Genomic DNA, 20060 nt, shown 5'->3' on the forward strand with positions numbered 1-20060 from the left:
TCAACAATGTCATACAAAATGAAGAACATGAATGTTTTACAAATAACAATCACTAAACACACAAAATAACAAAACATGACAAATAAAGCATTTCGGGTTTCGGTTAAGTTTTGAGCTGAAATTTTAAAAACGGGTTACGGTCAGGCCGGAAACACAGGGTTACGCCAAACACCGACATAAAATATATTAAAATTAGTCCAGGCTGGAAACAAATTAATTGGGGTTTGGTTCAGTTTCGAGCTGCAATCAAGCTTGTATATATGTTTTTTTCATAAAATGTGAGCTTGGTGCAAGTTGAAAAAGAAAATTTTTTTAAATTATGTTATTTAGCTCAATTCGATTAAAATTTTAGGCCAATGTTATTCAGCGCAAGCCAGTTACAAATTATGATAACAATATTCAAAAGAAATTAATTTATTCCGTCAAAATCCAAAACCAAACTGAATCGGATTCGGTTTGGTTTGGTTTGGTTTTGAGCTGCCTAGGCCCTAAGTTAAGGTTGGTTCTGTTTTGGTATCGCCCAAAAATCCATCATAATGTATAAAACAAAAACCGAACTAACGAATATACAAAGGGTACTCATTGTTTACAATCGAACACCTTATCCATCAAATGCAATAAATAAACACCAGTTAATTGTCTGTTACAGTTTCACCAAATGACTTTAGGAGATTAAAAGAACTTTAAAATCGGATCAACTTGCAATATTTTTTGTTTAAACGTCTGTTTTCTTATATATATAATTTATGAAACTGGAATCTGAGAGCGGGTCAGTTTGGGATATTTTGGTGATGCTGTCGGAAGGTCAAATGGGCCAGCTTGTTAGTCCAAATTAGTCATGTGCAAAGGCGAGGCATAATTGATTAGTTTTTATTACATGATGTTGGGCATCCTATCTGATGGGTGTACAACTTGAATAATGGATTTCTATTATATTAGCCTCTAACCATAACACATATTTAATGCACACATGTATAACATAAAATGCAAATCTGGAAAATCTGGAAACAGAGTTGTATATTGTGTTTGTTAACATGGAGAGTATGAAGTGGAAAAACAAAAGTGGTATGTACATGAAGTCAAAGTGATTCAACTTAATATAATTTTTATATATTAATCAAATTTTATGTCACTGAAAACCTATGTTACAGAAAATTGATAATGATAATGGACAAATAGCTAACTTTGATAAGAAAACAATTGGCATACAAGTTAATTTTAAAGTAAATTATGACAAAATTTATGAAGAGAGGAGATGGTTGTAAAAAGAAGTACTTACACAATTGATTGTAATTTGTAAATAAGTGAAAGCTCACGTCTCATTCCTTGCCAACCCATCTCCATTAGTTATAGACCGATTGGCTTTCTAAATAACAAGAAGATACCGCATAGTCACAAATTAAAAAAATGCAGTAGTTACAAATCCATCAAACAATATTTTTGCAAATCAAACAAACACCTTATATTACCTTGATAAATAGTTTTTGTAATCAAAAGATATGCTTGCACGATAGCCTGTTGTCCAATCATCAGAATTGATACTTTCGCAGCCCCCTTGCATTTAAAATATAACATTAGCTATAATGATACTAAATCTTAATTAAAATGCAATATAGGAAGAGGGTATCGAGAAGCTTTAGGTATTATAGGAAGAGGAGACAGCGATAATTGAAGGAAGCAATTAACCGAATTTTTTTATGATATTTCGTACAATAGTTTTTTTTTAACTTGCCTTTGGACTGATATCATCATTTTCTTTTAATTTTCGTTTAAATGGATTGCTAATAAGACTTTGTTGTTTCATTTTCCAAGTTTCTTAATTTTAGTAGGGATAAAACTTAAACCATAAATCTATAATCAATTTCAATTTACACATAAGCCCTAAATCCCTAATCAATTACAATTTCCAAATATTATCCGAATATCCAATAAACCATAGTCAATCATTCAATTGCTACCAATGAGGTGGTGCTCTATTGCCAAAGACAAAGCCTTTAAAACACATGGGTTTGGAGGGGAGGTCTTGGTTCAAATCCTAAAGACAATAAAAATTAAAAGAAGTTCACAGTTAAAAAAATCATTTAATTGCCCATAAACAATTCGAAATTAACAATTTATATAAACAAATAAACAATTACAATTTTAAGTGGAAGAATACCTAAATTAAACACGTAGAATTCAAATCGTTGACGAGTGAGTGATGGACTGAACGAGCACCAAGCGTTGGCTACTCGGTTGCAGCATGCAGGGGTTTGGGCAGTGTGGGGTGGAAGCCACGACTGAATAAAACTAGTAGAGACAGGTATTGGGTTCTTTCATGTAGGGGAAGACATCAACTCCTTCATAATGACAAAGAAATAAGAGGTAAGTAGAAGTGATTCGGTTCCTGTTAATGTAATTGTGATTCAATATTTTGTTTTTACTGTTTTCTATTTATGCAGGGATGTGCGTTTAGAGACTGGGTCCCTCGTGGCTAGGATGAATGGTGTAAATCAAATATTAAAGGTGAATAATATAACCTTTTTTTCTTTTCTGGTCTCTATTAAAAATTTTGAAAATGTGTGGTTGTGATTATATAAGTATGATACTTATATAATATAGCCTGTTGTCCAATCATCAGAATTGATACTTTCGCAGCCCCCTTGCATTTAAAATATAACATTAGCTATAATGATACTAAATCTTAATTAAAATGCAATATTAAAAGTATAGCTTATGAAAATGTTACAGATCATGTATTACTATGCTCCATTTGCTTAATTAACAGAACAACCGGGAGGCAAGATATCTGATACGTCAAAAAGTTTAAGGAGCAACACAAAGCAGTTGATCATTTTATATAACATTAGTATGCATCAATTGATTAATCAAACTATGAATGATATATGAACATAAGTATGTCAAAGCTAACCTAGAATTTATGTGTGGTCATTCCCCTAAGACGCAATACCACATACAATGGGTGACTGAACCTGAAAGATCAAGCACAACATTTACATAAATACATATAATTTATTTAAATCATATATTTTCATAAGGGAATAGTAGAAAACAGAGAGGATGAGGAGCCAAGCGAAGAAGAGGATGAGTATGTAGACAGCGAAGAAGAGGATGAGTATGTACACAGCGAAGAAGAGGAAGCAATTAAAGACCATTACCATTACGGTTACGTGGTCATTAATAAACGTCGCCTTGATAGGAGAATTGCCGGAGACTTGATCGGAGACATTATGAGACAATAAATATAATATTATATGGTTATAACGGCCCTGAAACCAAACAAATCCAACTCTTTGATAGGAGACAGCGATAATTGAAGGAAGCCACGACTGAATGAAACTTTGCTTATTGAATGTTGATGTCTGACCTAAAACAAGCGTTTTAGCATAAAGGAAAAACAAACAGATGGTTTTATTTAGTTTGTGCTTAAATTTGGTTGGGCTTTAATTAGTTTCGGCTTTTAATTTGGTTGGGCTTTAAACAAACAAGGGTAACATTATATTTTTTTTTTCAGGGGTAGCGAAATACGAAAACCGACCAAAACATATAAAATTTGTACTACCGACAAAAAGTTGAGGGGTAGCGGAGGCTACCCCTGGCTGTATGCTAGGTCCGCCCCTGTCGAACCGGGTTTTCGTCCCACTGTGTGTTACGTCAAAGAGTTTTGCTCTTATGGCGGCATAATGACTGTCAAGTGGCGGCCGGCGGTATGGTTTCCCGGGAAAACGCCCAAGCCAAACTCTAAAGCCAGCGTGAGCCCGGTTAAGACAATATAGTCTGGCCAGGTGAGACATAGGCTCTCAAAATTTGGAGAGTACGGATAAAAACGAAATCTATATTCGTGTGGTATGTGACACTGGATATTATTCTCGTTCATTTACATGTAAGTGCATATGATACGCATACCATATTTGAGAGCCAATCTTGAGTTTTAGAAAAAGAGCTCGAAACGAGATGATTTCAACTCGGCTTGTTTACACTACTAGATATATAGGATATTTTGGCTAACTTCAGACCTTGAAAACTTCAAGGGATAAAATGAAATCTTCCCCAAAAAAAAAACTGTTAATAATAATTTAAAAAACAGGCTCCATTGCCGGGAATCAAACCCAGGTCTCCTGGGTGAAAACCAGCTATGCTAACCGCTGAACGACAATGGATATTTGTCCTTCAATTTCTCTAATTTTTAAATATATAATCAGAGCATTGATGTAGTTCCAAATGAAAATGACAAACTGAGCATAAATACTCGGAGAAAATAATCAGTTAGATGCATTATACAAATCAATTCATGAATACTTAAATTAAGATTAAAAATAAGATGTAAATTATGCTAACCAATGAAAAAACGCGCTAAGCCAAATACGGAAAGGCTTGCAAAAGTCGAGGGGAAAGTTTTTATTGGCAAAATCAAAGCCCCAAATGGTGGAATTTGGATTGATAACTAGGCCAAAAGGTCCAGGGTTGTTTGCCACATGGCTCGGCTCGTCGAGACCTTTCTCACGGCTAGTAATGGGCTTTGTAATTCCACTCGTAGCCAAAGTTACATATATATATATATATATATTTGTAGTTTGGGTCATTTCTGTCATGTTTTCTCTTAGCACTCACGCAATGGCAAATCTATGTGTGGGCCAAGGGGTGCCCGGGAACCCCTTAACTTGTCAAAGTGCAATTTTATGTATCGTATATTCGTATACCCCAAAACTTAACATCCACCACTTTCATATAACAAGACCCTTTCTAGATATGCAAATTCTTTTTTGAAATACCGTGGATTTTTCTTCTACATCTGCCACTGGTTCCATGTAACAGTCTGTGCGGGTAAACACGTTTTCTTAGTTGCTACGATGAACACATTCGATAGCAAACATGAACATATGCTTACCATTTATCCTATGAGCTCATAGAAGAAGATTAATTTGTGCTCTCACATTTAAGAGTACTTATGTTCCTTAATGTGTCAATACCATAAAAATAATACACTTTTGTCTACCAAGATCCATATCATTTAAAAAAACACTGGTAACAAGGAACACCACACACATATCTTTATAGGGCCGTTCAAACCGCTCGTTTGGAAAATGCTTGCTCATTTGTTCGCTCGATTGTAAATGAGCCGCTCTTCTAGGTTTGGTTTGTAAACAAGCCAAACAACGGGCAAAGATCTGCTCGGTTCGGTTCGGTTCGACTCGAATATTTTTAATTTATTTTATATATAATTATATACGAACAAATAAATAAATATATAGACAGCACACATATAACAAAGGTATACAATTTTTTAAACTCTTTTACATTTTTCCTATTCTGTCAAGTTTGTTTACATGTCCATTATATCTCACTTCAAACTTTTTTCTCCTAAAAAATTACAACCTATTACACGTTTGTTAAAAACTATTAATTTGTTTACAAAATATATTATTTACAGCCTTCAAACGTGTTTCTTATTGAAATTTTTAGAGTGACAAAGAAAAAAATAATGTTCGAAAATCTCGATGTTAGATCGAAAAATGCTCGATTCGATTTTGGCTCGGTTCGAATTTCAACCGTTTGGTTCGGTCATGCTGTAAACGAGCCAAGCAACGAGCAAGCCTTCGCTCGATTCGGCTCGGCTCGTGAATAGCCCTATCTCTTCATTCTTGAGATTTAATGCCCCCATATTCACAATATGTTTTACATTAAGAAGAGCCCGAATAGTTCACACGAATTTGGAACGTGTATCCGTCTTTTAGATTCATGTATTCTAAGAACGTCTTTTTGTATTTTGATATTAAACGACACATAAGTAAAAAGTCGGTATACAAACCTTTCGTCATATAAGTCATGCTATTCGTATTAAATTGTTCTAACGCACAAAACAACGTTGTGCTAAACTCGTACCCTTTATTACAACAAAACCAGTCTGGGATACAAGTTTTTGACCCTTTGTGGTCCAACAATAATGTTTTTGTACCAAATACCTTCACTACTTCAAACCTCAATCAACACTTATTAGTTATTATTATAACCCACTCAAAGAGGATACAAAAATGATGCATAATAAGGAAACAATGTGGTACACCTTAACATTACCAACAAATTCACTGATTAGCCTCCGGAATGCGAGACAGGGGTTGTAATAAATTGGCCGTCTTTGTAAGTGTGAAGGTACATTTGCGGCATTGCATGTTCCGCCTGCAACAACACCGTCACATAGTTCTTGAGAAAAAAAGGAAAAAAAATGACGAATTTGACCACCCGTTAATGTATTCTAAGAATAACAAAATCACGAAAATCGAGATTTTGGGTTTTGTTGGTGTTTGTGCAACCTTTGGGCTTGTTCTTATAGGCCCACTAGATGTTTTTCTATGCATAATGAAATCCGTTAGGTTGCAGTCCGTGGATGTAGGTCCCCACGCTGAGACTGGGACCGAACCATGTAAAATATTTTTCGTACTTCTCGTTTATTATTTTTCTGTTTATGTGTGATATTCGTTTGTGCATTTGTGTGTTGGTTCTGCTATGCCGCTTTGTTCCTAACAGGCTTGGTATAAACGGGGTTCGGTGACTCCGGTCAGTTTCAAGTCAAACCCGTGAACCTGTTTAGCTAAATGGGTCGGGTCCGTTCGCCGTTGACCCGTTTAACCCATTTATTTTTAAAAATATGCTTTATGTAATATATTCAATTGGTTCACATCTCTGACACGATTTTCGGGCTCGGGTTCATGTCGGGTTGGACCCGCCAACCTGTAAATACGGCCAGTTTGACTAATGGGTAAAAAGGTCAACATACCTGATCAGCATCAGGATCTTCAGCAGGTACCAAAACATTAACTTCAGTTGCCTTAGAAGTTGTGATAGAAGATTCTAGTGAATCTTTGCTCAAGTACAGCTGGCAACCTGATGTGTTATCTATTGAAATGGTAGGAGCTGAACCCTGTAATCACCCACATTGAATAATATGAGATTAGCTCGTAAAAGTAGGTCCCCAAGGCCGAGTACTTCCCGAGTAATCGCTACATGGTATGGCGCCATGGCGACTTTCTTTAACCCTACCTAGTTACTAAGAATCGACCAAAAGTGGTCAACCTCAGCCAAAATCAGATCTAGCCGGTCAACTTGGGCCGATTTTGACTTTAAAAAAATCCTATTTCTATAATATTAAAGAATGAATATTGTTTTTTAAAATTACTAATTAGTAATTTTTAGAATAATTTAGTATTTAAAAATGTACTTCTCTTATTTATATTGATACTCACCTATTTTGTTATCAATATTAGTTAACTTATGCTATTCGACATATATAAGATACCCAAAAATTAATTATCTTTATATTTACCATATCCGATTACCCTGAATACACCCAACTCCCCGGTCAACCGCCTAGGTTCTGCCTAGCGACTTTTGCAACATTGCTTTATATAATAAGAATACAAGTAAAATGGATACCTGACATTGCACCTCAAGACTGCTGCAATTAACAACCTCAAAAGCAGCAACAACATCCTGTTTTTAAGAGTTGTAAAGAGTCAATGATCATATACTAGTAACATCCATGTCCCAAATTAACACAAGTATTCTACTCAAGTTTTTTTTTTTTTTTTTTTTCTTTTGGCAAATTGAATTTTAATAATCCCAATTTTTTGCAGTTGGCCAATAATAATCCCACTTTTGAAAATAGCTGTCACTGATCCCACCTTTCACACTAATTCTTTTCATTGGACCTCCGTTAAAAAAAACTTAACTCCGTTAAGTATTTTCAAAATTTCAAACTGATGTTTAAGGGCTTTTGATTGAAGTGAGGGCACGAGTCGATTGATGTAAAACTTACCTCGAAATGGTGCTCAAAACAACGAAACGGTACTTCAATTCAGGTGTTTAAACTTCCAATTAACAAAATCAAGCCGTTTGGAGCACCGTTTCTGGTAATTTTACATAAATCGATTCGCATCATCTTTTTGATCAAAAACCCTAAAACATCAGTTTGAAATACAAAAAAAAACTTTTCCGTTTAAGTTTTTTTTGAAAACAACTAGTGTGAAAGATAGGACCAGACAGCTCAGCCATTTTTTGAGGTGAGATTATTATCAGTCAACTGCAAAAAGGTGAAATTATTAAAATACAATTTGCCTTTTTTTTACACAAAGCAGAAATTTGTCACTGACCGTAAATACAACACCCATTTTTGTGCATTTGTCAACAGTTATGTTGTTAACTTTCCCTGCATAAACAGAAAGCATAGACAATAAAAACACAGATTATTGGAAACAATTCAAACAGGCTAAACCATAAAATATACAAAGATTGTTAAACCATTTTATTTTTTAAAAAAAATTATACACTTCTCTTGAGTGATATAGCTTATAACTATACTTCATACATTAACTATTTACAAAGTTTAATAAAAGAGCAAAAATTGTGTGTGGGTCAGCACAGCCCGTTTGACCGACACATAAAGTACCAGCTTGAGCCTGTCAAGGCCGTCTCCGAGAATCGCTAAAAAATTTTGGGCCGAGGACAAGTATAAATTCGGACCTTAAGTAAAATAAGCTGGATAACTCATATATAAAACTTAAAAAGTAACCGAGTATTGTCTATGATTTGGATTTTGGGCCTGATTTATTGCGTATTGCTTAAAAAAAACTTGTAATTGGGCATAATACCATTTTTTTATAAATGCATGTATGTATATATATATATATATATATATATATATATAACTTTTTTTAAAATTTTCTGGTCTCTGGGATGATCCGGCCTAAGGAGGTTGACCTCCGTGCCTCCCCATCCCAGATGGACGGCCCTGGGCATGTTACCCAAACCAATGACCCGCCCGGTTTTCCAATGCTAAAGGAAATGAGCTGCAGAAGAAAAAATAGATTGTATCACCTTTGACCTGAAGAACTGAATCTTTGCAGCCAAAAATATAAACTGTCTGCTTTGGATCACAATCATCAATCAACAAATCCTTCGCGCCAATTTGATTCTCAACAACCCATCTGCATAATGTGTATTCAGATTAATAATCTGGTGTCAGTTTCTAAAACAAAATGTTAAAAAACACTTATAAATATACTGACTTTCGACCCATTACAAGCTCGAATTTTGGCGGTCCAACTTTAGCATCTGCTGCGAAATTCTTTTTAGGTTCTTTTTCAACCGAACTCACAAAACCTGCTCTATCTGTTCGGTTTTTCGTCTTCATATCATCTGTAACTTTCTTTAATCCTAAACACATGAAATTCAGTTAGATAACGATATAATGGAACTAGAAACAAGCAAGCGTGGGCCTGTAAACGAACTGAATGAACATGAACAAGAGCATGCTCGTGTTCGTTCATTTAACTTAAAACGAACACGAACACTTAATCGAACAGATATTTTGTGTTCATGTTCATTTATGTTCGTTTGTTTAAAATCTAAACGAACAGTTCACGAACATAAATGAACAAAGATAAATGAACATATATGAACAAATAAATGTAAATCAACACAAACAAACATGAACGAACGTATATGAACACACTTAAATGAGCAAATATAAAACCATTAAGTAGATAAGTCTTCCATTTAATGTTTAATTATTTGCTATTAATATGTAAACAAACATAAATAAACGGGCATAAATGAACATAAATAACGAACGCTGGTTTAGAAGACTTTGATGGAGCAGATACAGTTGCTCCTGTTGCGCTCCATACGGGTCCTAACGGATAGTGAGTTTTAACATAATCCCTCAACCCTGGTACATAAACTTCCTTCAGAGCTCGTGCCCATTCCACGTGGCTTGGATCTTTGTTTTTGAATTCTACAAGAACATATAACCAACAAATTCAATGTACTTATTAAAAAAACACCACCCTCAAATAGGGCCTCAATTTACTCTAGTTTATAACTATTAGATAGAATATAGTAGTAAGTCTAATGAGTAACCATCCTCGTTGTATTTCATACAAAGGGAAGTTGGAAGGCGGGATGCCTTTCTCAACAAACCCTAGACCAAGCAGGAAGCCGGCCTTTTCCCCATCCTCATGAGAAGCGTTGAGGGCTGCGCTCATAGCATCGTCATAAGACGTTTCCGTGAAAACCCGATGCACAACCTACAAAAAGAAAAAAAATACAAGTGTCAAAATCTTTTCCATGTGCAAAGAAAAGAGTAAAGATATGAAATTACGCATACCTGAGACAACGCTTCTCGAAGAAGCCATTCCTTGGTAACCAGAGCTTCCTGGAGGGCAGCTTGAGCTTGGTTACTGGCGCGTTCGGCTTCACTTTGGTTGAGGTTGGCAAGCAACACTTCTTTAGCCGCAGCCTCTTCAACGCCCTTTAGCTTCCGCTCAGTCTAGTCAAGCACCCCCCTCTGGTCCAGGATCTCTTGGAGCTTCTTCGCGTCTTCCATCGCCAAGGCATCATGAGCCTGTTGGAGCGCCTCTAGTTTGGCTTTAAGTTCCTCATTCACGAGGCGTAGAGGCTCAGCAACAGCTTCAGCCTTGGTGGCCCTTTCAGTTGCGTTCCAAGCAGTTTCCTTAGCCAGCCGAAGCTGTTCGTTAACAGCTTGGGCAGCCTTGGAACGGGCCTCGAGACGGGCCTGAACTTCAACTTCAAGGGCCTTGAACGCCTTCTCCTTCTCCGCAGCAGCGGCGGAGAGCCTCCTATTCTCCTCCCGGACAGCCCGCGCCTGAGCTGCTTCTTGGATACGAGCTGCTTTTAACTTGTCGTTTTCACGACAAAGCAGCTCGACGCGCGGCTGCATCCGGGCCAGGAGAACCCGAAGCTCATTGGTTAGCCTACCCTCCTGGTAGCTAGCCATGGCTTCCCCCAACGCACCACTGGGAGCTGCGTGACGAGCCCACTCCACGCACTCCACAGGTGTGCGAAGGGTTGTTCCTCGGCGAATGTTCCATCGTGGAACATACACTTCATTGGAATCCGACACTGCAAAAAACAAAAAGCAGTTAGGAAAAGATGACATAAAAAAAAAAAAAAAAAAAAAAGAGGCCAAAAGAACCCTACGCACCTGTAGGGTCAACAACAGGCCGATAGCCGCCAAACCCATCACCTGAACCCAAGGGAAATCCGTCCAAGAGATCAGGTAGAAGGGAAGGAGGCAGAGGTTGGCGAGAAGCCCCATGCATACCTGAAGGATCGGCCGTCGTTGCCGATGACGGAGGAGGCATGGTGAAGGCCGCCGCGGGTAGTAGAAACCAACGGAGGTGAACTCACTGTAGGTGAACTCACAACCGTGGTCGCCGTTGCGGAGTCCGCAGAAAAAGTAACCGCCGGCTCAGTGAAAGATGCGGTAAATATAGCACTGACAGCCGGCGGTGATGTCATCACAGCTGGAACAGTTGGCTCAACGGAGTGAGCAACTGAACCAGCGGAAGCAGGCGCAGCCGCCTGGGTCGTCGCCTCAGGTAGGCTGACCAAGCCTACCGTCATGGGTCCGGAGGTACTCCTCCCCGCTTCACCCTGGAATGCGGTAGCATCCACGCCTGCACAAAGAAGATAAGTATTAATGATGGAAAGCTATGAAGTTAAAAATAAGGGAAGTTTGTACTTACGGGTTTTCTTGAGCCTAAAAGTGCGGACAGGCGGGGATGAACCCGATGGAGCCGGCCTCTTCACGCCGCTCACCGTTGTCATCCTGGGCTCTCCGGAGGTGACAGTCGTCGCAGCCTCCGGAGCAGTGGTCTTATCACCACCGGGATTCCCCGCCACCTCCTCGCTCTCGGTCTCTGAATCAGACCGAGGCACCGGATCGGCAGTGGAGGCCACCTTCGCCTTCCCCTTCCCGCCGGCAGCCTTCTTCTTCCGCACCAACGAAGGACCATCTGCGGATTCCTCATCAGAACACAAGATTAGAGGAATTCCAGCAGAGGTTTCAGCATTGAGGGGTCGAGGGTTGAATAACGCCTTACCTGGCCGCCTGGCGCTCAGGATCTCATGGCTTGGCGGGTAGACCTCCACGAACCGATCCGCCGTCTGTTCAAGGATGGGCAACTCGTTCTCATCTAGAGCACGAGTACCCATCCGAGCGGGACTATCAGCCTCCCGCGGATACAAGAGCGACTGCAAGTCGTTCCCCTCTGAAATAAAAGAAAAACAGTTAGAAGACAAACCTATATAAGCAAAGAAGACAGAGCATACCGTAAGGGACAGAGTTCAAACCGTATTCAAGGACGATCGGGATCTTTTGCGCCTCCGCATCCTTCCACACCCGGCTCATCCCGAGCATCACCATCCCGGACTCCGCAAAGCGGTAAACCGGAGATTGGACTCGGGATATCTTTGAAAACCATTCCGCCTCCTGGTAGTTGGAGGCGTGAAGGCTGGGGAGTGCTTGCCCATTCTTGAACTTCATGGCAAGGGGGATGGCGCGAGCGGAGATAAAAAAGAACTCCCGCTTCCATGAACGAAGACTGCGCTCGGTTGCGCAAATCTTCAAACCCTTGATCCGGGTTATCAGAGTATACCACCCCTGGATGCACCTCCAAGAGTAGAAGGTCATCAGGCGGTCGACGAAGGGCTCAACGCCCAGAATCCGGCACACCCACTCGAAGTGGCGAATCTTCGTGATCGCCATCGGGTGCACCTCGGTCAGGTGTACACCGTGCCTCTCCAGGACACGGTACACAAACTTTGTCAAAGGGAACCTAAGATTCCCATAGACAAAGAATGCGGCATATACCCCGATCTTGCCTCTGGGGGCATCATACACCGTCTGATGAGGTTCAGGAAACTCAGGCTCGAGAGACTCGAGCATGAACTTCCTGACGATGTACTGATATAGATCGACAGGCAGAGCACACTGGCACTCGCCAGCAGTACTCTTGTCATCCTTGTCGGACGTGGATGACGGGTGTGCTCGGCGTACACCCCAGCCTCCTGGGCTGTAGCCTCAAGATCGTGAGCAGAAGACATCTTGCAGGTATGAAAAAGAGAACGATTTCAAGAGAATGCTCGACTGAAAAGGTGAGTATTCGCCGGAAATCGTTTTGAAGATGAAGAGAAAAGTGAAAGTGTGGATTACAAAGGACCCTCTCCCCCTTTATATACTAATCGCAATTAATGCGATGAATTTAATGCGGAAGAGAGAGAAATCACAGGTGCAATGAAACTATGACACGTGGCAAAAAGCAAGCTGGCAACAGCTGTTAAAAGGACGCGTGCCAGTAATTTCGCGGCCACGCGCCCGAAAATTTGCGCCCACGCGCCTGAAAAAGCACCTGGAATGACCATATACTGTCACGTCGCCATAACTTCCTGCACGTCCTGACACTGTCAGAAGAAACCGTCGGACGACGTTTCAATAGTTTGGACTGTTCTTATCCTTTCACCAACTCTTCGAATTTCAAAATTTCAAAAAGATTCAAAAGCGGGAAAATACCCCTTACCTTGGCAACCAAGTAACTATAAGACAGGTGCGAGTAAAGTGTTAAGGCAAAACCCTTCACATACTTAGCACCCGCAGGGAATTGACGCCAAGAATACCTTGGAAGTAAAGTAACCGTAAGACGAGTGCGGGTACAGTGTCAAGGCAAAACCCTTCACATACTTAGCGCTCCGCAGGGAATTCAAACCAAGAAGGATCTTCTGGGCCATGCTTGCGGAAACGGGAATAACATCCCCGCATGGCGGGAACGTCGAGAACTATATTGTTTGAAACTCCAAGATGGAATTGGTGGTTTTAACATAATTGATCACTATGTTGAAAACTACCAAAACCCCATGGAGAATCCACACAAGTGGGACTCAACGCTCCTGACTTGCGAGGAGGTTACAGACCTACCCGCTTCATACCCAAAGATCAAGCAGAAAAGTCGGGAATTTCTGCGTGACATTAGGAAAACCGCGGGAAGAATCCCCACGGAAAACCTTAAAACTAAAAACCCTTTTCAAAACCCCTTGCTAGTCCAAAAGTTCACCTCACTTATTAATAATTCATGAGAAGAACATTGGACTGGGGGACTTGAAGAGGTAGGTCCCAGCAGAGCCCAGTTGGACCCGCAAGACTCACCTTGAACAGGGACGTCTGCGCAACGACCAACTGCTTCCGCAGGACCCACCATGCTCAGAGAAGACCTTACGCGCAGTACGCCAGCTGTACCCGCAGGGAAAGCCTCCCAATGGTGAAGTACCCCGCTTGTTCCCGCAGTTGCGGATACAAGCCATCAGGGAAGGCTACCCGCACTGATAGCAAGGCTACACGCACAAGGCACTAACTCTTGCTACTTCAGTAGTCACCTGAAGGAATGAGCAAGGCGGGAATACTCCCGCCCAAACGAGCCAGTCCGTATGCTTCTGGAAGGTCTTTTGTACTATACCTACCAAGGTATGGGCAAAACAGACGATCTGACCAGAACAGCCCATGAACCAATCACAAGGTGACAGCTCACCGACAACAGTACGAGGAGGAGCACCCTCTAGTACTGTTTGTCACTATTAGCCGCTGCCTACTCACCAACCCTTACTATGGGACGTGCGCAGCCTACAGTTGGTGGAACAGTGCATAGCCGGCAGTAAAGGAACAGTATACAGCCGACCTTGTCACTGTCGGCCGCAGCCTATCCACCAACCAGCATGGCTTGTGCGCAGCCCACTGTTGGTAGAACAGGAATACTATTCAGCCGGCTGTACCTTCTAGGAAACCTACCTTCGGCTATAAATACTCCAACACCTTGGAATGGTAAGGACATCATCTGATATATCATTATCTTATCTTCTCTAGCAATCTCTTAATATACACTTATATTTAGAGCAATCTAGTCTGATTCTCACGCCGGAGGGTGGTCACAAGGAGGAACCCCCCTCCCTTCTCAGTGACGAGCTTACGGTGTCTGCTTTGCAGGTCACCTGAAGAACAACCTTCTTTGCTGGACCTCATCCTCGTGGGAAACATTTATTTAACCCCCAGATTATCCGTAATCTGCCCGGGGTCGATTAGTGTTTCTTCAGTAAGTCTAATGTGTAACCATCCTCGTTGTATTTCTATATATAGCTGATCAATTATATATAATATCTCACAAGATTTGAATTATTCTATATATAAGGATGTTAAGATAAACCCATGAGATATTATGTATTATTGATCAACTATATACAGTGATACGATGAGGATTATGCGGTTTATGCAACCGGAGTTGAAAGAAAACTGAAATATACGTGCAAATTATGTACTTTGTTGCGTTAAGGTAAAAAACCGGCACGTAGGTTGCATTAAATGGTTACAAATTGTCATTCAAAAGGGGGTGGCGCCGTGGCGGTGCCGCTTGTTGTCCACTTACCTATCTCTGTAATTGAGTCCTTGTATTTATGAATTAATTTAAAGAAAATCCCTTTTTGAGTTTAAAAAAAAAATGAGTAAGAAATGGTGAGTATGTAAGTATGTTACAATGTTGAAAGAAAATCATATTGCATACTATGTGCAATAGACATGAAGTACCTTGTTACTGTAAAACTCAGCAGACTGCCAACATTCTTCAACATGTGAAATAGGCATGCTCATTCCTAAAATTACAAAAGATTCAATAATAGATAACTTTATACAAAAGTGTGTATTTTTCATATAAATAACAAGATATGTCGAATAGTATTTTCTAACTGCAGTTTTTCCCTGTATATGCAATCCATGCTAAAGCTGTGAGACTTTCAGCAACAGATCTTAAGTGGTTGAAGAAATCAGAACGCGGTCCTTCTGTCATGCGAGTTGCTTCACCGAGTTTTTCATTTAATGGCTTGAGGAATTCACCCAATCCTCCAGCGTCAGGTTTCTGCACAGTTAATATGCAAAATCATTACACGAATTGCAGGAACGGTAAGGCATGATTAAGGTGTGTTTTGCTCCATACATTTAACTAATATTGATATCTATTTTTACTAATTTTGTTCAAACTCAACTACTACACACACATTTTGTGATTTGCATCTTGAAATAATTGATTCATAGCAGTCTGATATATCAGATCCAAAGAGTGCTCATGTCTCCTTTTTCACCCAACTTCACAAACGCTAGAGATAACTAGGGGTGCAAACGAGCCGAGTTACTCTAGATCAGATCGATAGAAAACTCAAAATGAGCCGAGCCGAAAAATAAAGCTCATTTAGTTTTCAAGCCCAAGGTTGAGCCTTGTATGGGAAGCTCATTTAGGCTCATCGAGTCTTAACCAGCCTTGTGTATTCTTAAGTTTCACCTCTTTTAGACTTCTATTTATTAGTTTCTCACTGCACAACTAGCTTTGGCTCGTTTAAGGTACTGCAGACGAGCTCGAGCCGATCTTATGCTCCTTTAAGATTTCCTCAAAAAATATAAAAATAACTAAAAACATATAAACTAATTAATAATTTATTACTAATCGAGCTGAGCCCGGGCTTGCAAAAACTACTCACGAACCAAGCTTTAACATTGAGCTCAAAACAAGCCAAGCACGAGCCTAATCATTTTAAATCAGTATAAATAATCTTGAGATCATTTATGTATGCATATACGACTGTATGTATGTATGTATGTATGCATGCATGTATGTATATCTTGTGCATCTAATAGTCGCTCTACATGACTAGTACGTTTTAATTTCTCATTGCACAACCGACTGACCGAGGTTTGGCTCATTTAAGGTACCACACGAGGTCGACCCGAGCTTAGGTTTGTTTAAGATTTTCTCAAAACACATAAAAATAATTAAAAACGTATATAAATTAATTAAAATATAATAAACGAGCCCAGCCCAAGCTTGAGAAAACGACTCACACGACGAGCTCGAGCTTTAGAAAAAGAGCTCGTTTGAGCTCGAGTTTTTTAAACAACCGATTGAAAATCGAACCTCATTTCACCAGACTCGCTCATAAACATACCGAATACATTAATATGCATACGAAATGCGTAAATAACGAATCAAACAATATTATACCTCTCTAGTATGCGTGTATGTATATCCTGTGCATCTAATACACTCTCTACACGAAAACGAATCCGAGTTTTATTTATCATTATTATTATTAATCGATCTAACAATATCTTCTAATTAGGTATAATAATAATAACATACCTAACACGTAAATTATACATTTACACATTATATATTACACATAACAAATAAAACAACGTAACACAAACTATCGCCTTTTCGTAACCACAAACAACACGAAATCAATCACCGAAACGAACCTGCGTTTGCTTGATCTTAACAAGCAGCTCCTTCTGCGCGTCAAACGCGTCTCGCAGCACACTCGTGATATCCTTAATCTGTCCGCCGATCTTCTCGGCCGCATCGGACACCTTCTCGACGTATTCAGTGATCAGATCGTCAAACGCGACGATTGACGGATCAGACGACGCTGACGCGGCGTCTAGTGCGGTTTGCGGCTGCGAACCGCGCGCGGGAGAAGGATTCGAGCCGCGTTACCGCGGCTTCGAGCCTTTGGATCAAGTTTTCAGCCATGGGAGTGTAAAGGTGTAGGGGTGTGTGTGTGTGTGTGTGTGTTTGTGTTTGGTGTATGAAGTGAACGTGGTTATGAGTTTGTTATATGCGGGATATATGGGAGATGTGAGGTGGTGATGTGAGAGGTGGATTAGTTAGGTTGGTTTTGTTAAATACAAAATAAATTAGTTTTATTTAAGCTGGGACAGACGAGCTGAGCTGAGTCGAGCTTGAGCTTGATTTGTTTCGAGCTTTAATTTCAAAGCTCGAGTTTGGTTTGTGTGTAAATTTTCAAACTCTAGCTTGGCTCGTTTACTATTTATTAATAATTTTTTTATATATATTTTTCAATTATAATGTTATGCATAAAATAATATATATTATTTAGTTATTATATTTTTATAACATTATATATATTGATTAAAAGTTATTAAATATATATTTTAAAAAAATTATATATGTGACACACTCATTTAGGCTTACGAGCCGGCTCAAGCTCTATAAGTGAGGCTCGAGCTCGGGCTTGTTCATAAACGAGCTTACTTTCAGGATCGGGCTTGTGCTTGATTCAGCTGGATCGAGATTTTTAAGGAGCCGATCTCGAGTAGCTCGCGAGCGGCTCGGCTCGTTTGCGCCCCTGCTTTTAATACCATATACATAATGCATATAGGGTTGTAAACAGGCCGAAGCTAAATCAGACAAGACCTTGTTTGTTTTCGTCTGTTATGCTTTTTTCGAACAAACGGACGGTTCACGAACACTTACCCAATGGAAAGTTCGTGTTTGTGTTCGTTCATTAAGGAATTGAGTTTGCTCATGTTCGTTTTTGTCTGTTCGTTAATATTGTAAACATACGCAAATGGATGATAACAAATACTATGGACAGACGAACATAAATGACCCTAACGGGTCCAAACGAGCAAATGAACATAATTGACACTAACGAAAAATGAGCGCGCTTACATAATTTTTGAAAATATAAACATAAATACAAAAATAATTAAGAAATTTCGTTAAATGCAAAATAAATTAGTAAGTATGATCATTTTAATACCATAGTAAGGTTTGAAGGTATAGGTTATTGAAGACACAAATTATTAAATTATCTTAAAACATATAAACTTGACATATATGTGTTATGGACAACCTAGTATTTGATGGTCAAAGTATTATGCCATTATAACGTAGGCGTTAGGATTTTAACTAGCTGAAGAAACACTAACCGGACCCCGGGCAGATTACGGGTAACATGGGGGTTAGATAGATGTTTCTCACGAGGGGTTAGATCCGGCAAAGATGGTTCTTCTGATAACCTGCAAAACAGACACCGTGAGCTCGTCACTGAGAAGGGGGGGGTTCCTCCTTGTGACCACCCTCCGGCGTGAGAATCAGACTAGATTGCTCTTGAATATAAATGTATATTAAGAGATTGCTAGAGCAGATATCAGGTATAATATATCAGATACAAGATAAGATAAGATGATCATACCATTTGGGGTATTTATAGCCGAAGGTAGGTTTCCAATGAGGTGTGGCCGGCTGAATAGTATTCATGTTCAACCAACTGTGGCCTACGCACGTGCCATGCTGGTAGTTGGTGGGTAGGTAGCGGCTGATAGTGACCAGGCCTGCTGTGTACTATTCCTTTTCCACCAACTACAGGCTATGCACGTGGTATGTCAGGAGTTGGTGAGTAGGTAGCGGCTAATAGTGACATACAGTACAAGAGCATGCTGCTCGCCATACTGTTGTCAGTGAGCTGTCGTATCTTTGGACAGATCTTTTGCCCATACCTCGTCAGGTACAGTACAAAAGATCCTCAGTATCGTACGGACTGGCTCATTTGGGCGGGAGTATTCCCCCTCCCGCCTTTGTGCGAGACTGTTCCCGGCTTGCTCATTCCTTCTTCAGGTGACTGCTGAATTATTATGAGAGTTAAGCCTTGTGCGTGTAGCCATGCTGCGCGGGTAGCCTTCCCTGATGGCTGGTATCCGTAACTGCGGGAACAGGCGGAGTACTTGACCATTGGGAGGCGTTTCCTGCGGGGACAGCTTGCGTACCGCACGTGATGACGTCACGTCTCTGAGCGTGGTGGGTCCTGCTGATCCAGTTGGTTTCTGCGCAGACGTTATTTTAGTTAAGTCTTGCAGGTTCAACCGCGCAGACGTCCGTTAAGGAGTCTTGCGGGTTGAACTGCGCAGACGTCCCTTTTCAAGGTGAGTCTGCGGGTCCAACTGGGCTCTGCTGGGACCTACCTCTTCAAGTCCCCCCAGTCCAATGTTCTTCTCATGAATGTTTAATAAAGTGAGGTGAACTTTTGAACTTAAGCAAAGGGTTTTTGAAAAGGGTTTAGTTTTAAGGTTTTCCATGGGGATTCTTCCCGCGGAAGTCCTAATGTCACGCAGAATTTCCCACTGTTCTGCTTGATCTTTGGGTATGATGCGGGTAGGTCTGTAACCTCCTCGCAAGTCAGGAGCGTTGAGTACCTCTTGTGTAGATTCTCCATGAGGTTTTGGTAGTTTTGAACATAGTGATCAATTATGTTAAAACCACCAATTCCATCTTGAAGTTTCAAACAATCTAGTTCTCGACGTTCCCGCTATGCGGGGATGTTATTCCCGTTTGCGCAAGCATGGCCCAGAAGATCCTTCTTGGTTTCAT

At 40.2% G+C, this 20060-nt stretch overlaps 1 pseudogene; it reads right to left on the minus strand.

The window, feature by feature from the left end:
- Nucleotides 1-6076: 6076 nt before the first annotated feature.
- On the minus strand, nt 6077-17420 carry LOC143604919 (cyclase-associated protein 1-like; annotated as a pseudogene).
- Between the last annotated feature and the right edge of the window lie 2640 nt (nt 17421-20060).

Source organism: Bidens hawaiensis, unplaced genomic scaffold (genome assembly GCF_021521415.1).
Source record: "Bidens hawaiensis isolate Kalapana, Puna unplaced genomic scaffold, B.hawaiensis_p1.1 tig00067335_1, whole genome shotgun sequence".
Taxonomy (NCBI): domain Eukaryota; kingdom Viridiplantae; phylum Streptophyta; class Magnoliopsida; order Asterales; family Asteraceae; genus Bidens; species Bidens hawaiensis.